The following is a 2500-nucleotide window of genomic DNA, read 5'->3' as shown; positions in this document are numbered from 1 at the left end:
ACCGCTCTCATCGCCACTCAATGACTAGGTTTACCTCCACTGTACTCACATCCTACCATACCCTTGTTTGTACATTATGCCCTGAATCTATTCTACCACACCCAGAAATCTGCTCCTTTTATTCTCTGTCGCCAACGCACTAGACGACCAGTTCTTATAGCCTTTAGTCGTACCCTTATTCTACTCCTCCTCTGTTCCTCTGGTGATGTAGAGGTGAATCCAGGCCCTGCAACCCCCAGCACCACTCCCATTCCCCAGGCCCTGCAGCCCCCAGCACCACTCCCATTCCCCAGGCCCTGCAGCCCCCAGCACCACTCCCATTCCCCAGGTGCTCTCATTTGTTGACTTCTGTAACTGTAAAAGCCTTAGTTTCATGCACGTTAACATCAGAAGCCTCCTCCCTAAGTTTACTTTATTCAATGCTTTATCACACTCTGCCAACCCTGATGTCCTAGACGTGTCCGAATCCTGGTTTAGGAATGCCCAACATTTTCTGACAAGATAGAACTGCCAAAGGGGGTGGAGTTGCAATCTACTGCAGAGATAGCCTGCAGAGTTCTGTCATACTATCCAGGTCTGTACCCAAACAAATTGAGCTTCTACTTCTAAAAATCCACCTTTCCAGAAACAAGTCTCTCACCGTTGCCGCTTGTTATAGATCCCTCTCAGCCCCCAGCTGTGCCCTGGACACCATATGTGAATTGATTGCTCCCAATCTATCTTCAGAGTTCGTACTGTTAGGTGACCTAAACTGGGATATGCTTAACACCTCGGCCGCCCTACAATCTAAGCTAGATGCCCTCAATCTCACACAAATTATCAAGGAATTTACCAGGTACAACCCTAAATCCATAACCATGGGCACCCTCATAGATAAATCATCCTGACCAACTTGCCCTCTAAATACACCTCTGCTGTCTTCAACCAGGATCTCAGCGATCACTGCCTCATTGCCTGCGTCCGTGGTCAAACGACCACCCCTCATCACTGTTAAACGCTCCCTACACTTCAGCGAGCAGGCCTTTCTAATCGACCTGGCCCAAGTATCCTGGAAGGATATTGACCTCATCCCATCAGTAGAGGATGCCTGCTCTTTAAAAGTAATTTCCTCACCATCTTCAATAAGCCCCATTCAAAAAATGTAGAACTAAGAACAGATATAGCCCTTGGTTCACTTGACTGCCCTTGACCAGCACAAAAACATCCTGTGGCGTTCTGCATTAGCATCAAACAGCCCTGCGATATGCAACTTTTCAAGGAAGTCAGGAACCAATACACGCAGTCAGTTAGGAAAGCTAAGGCTAGCTGTTTCAAACAGAAATTTGCATCCTGTAGCACTAATTCCAAAATGTTTAGGGACTCTGTAAAGTCCCAATACTGGATCCCTACAAATCAGCAGGACTAGACAATCTGAACCCTCTCTTTCTAAAATTATCTGCTGAAATTCTTGCAACCCCTATTACTAGCCTGTTCAACCTCTCTTTCGTGTCGTCTGAGATCCCCAAAGATTGGAAAGCAGCAGTCATCCCCCTCTTCAAAGAGACACTCTAGACCCAAACTGTTATAGACCTATATCCATCCTGCCCTGCCTTTCTAAAATCTTCTAAAACCAAGTTAACAAACAGATCACCGACCAGTTCGAATCCCACTATATAATCTGGTTTCCAAGCTGGTCATGGGTGCACCTCAGCAATGCTCAAGGTCCTAAACAATATCATAACCGCCATCAATAAAAGACAGTACTGTGCAGCAGTCTTCATCGACCTGGCCAAGGCTATCGACTCTGTCAATCACCGCATTCTTATTGGCAGACACAACAGCCTTGGTTTCTCAAATGACTTCCTCGCCTGGTTCACCAACTACTTCTCTGATAGAGTTCAGTGTGTCAAATCGGAGGGCCTGTTGTCCGGACCTCTGGCAGTCTCTATGGAGGTGCCACAGGGTTCAATTCTCGGGCCGACTCTTTTCTCTGTATACATCAATGATGTTGCTCTTGCTGCTGGTGATTACCTGATACACCTCTACGCAGACGACCCCATTCTGTATACATCTGGCCCTTCTATCGACACTGTGTTAATAACAAACCTCCAAACGAGCTTCAATGCCATACAACTCTCCTTCCGTGGCCTCCAACTGCTTTAAAATGCTAGTAAAACCAAATGCATGCTCTTCAATCGTTTGCTCCCCGCACCCGCCCACCCGACCAGCATCACTACTCTGGACGGTTCTGACTTAGAATAGACTGTAAACTGTCCTTCCAGACTCACATTAAGCATCTCCAATCCAAAATTAAATCTAGAATCGGCCTCCTATTTCGCAACAAAGCTTTCTTCACTCATGCTGCCAAACATACTCTCAGTAAAACTGACTATCCTACCAATCCTTGACTTTGGCGATTTACAAAGACATTTACAAAATAGCCTCCAACACTCTACTCAGCAAACTGGATGTAGTCTATCACAGTGCCATCCATTTTGTCACCAAAGCCCCATATACTACC

At 46.3% G+C, this 2500-nt stretch overlaps 1 protein-coding gene across 1 annotated transcript in view; it reads right to left on the bottom strand.

Annotated features, from left to right (window-relative positions):
• sdk1b (sidekick cell adhesion molecule 1b) overlaps positions 1-2500 on the bottom strand; it is a 393224-nt gene that overhangs the window by 28658 nt on the left and 362066 nt on the right.

Source organism: Oncorhynchus mykiss, chromosome 13 (assembly GCF_057628025.1).
Source record: "Oncorhynchus mykiss isolate SJ-2025 chromosome 13, ASM5762802v1, whole genome shotgun sequence".
Lineage (NCBI taxonomy): Eukaryota > Metazoa > Chordata > Actinopteri > Salmoniformes > Salmonidae > Oncorhynchus > Oncorhynchus mykiss.
This window is presented reverse-complemented; position numbering and strand designations above follow the sequence as displayed.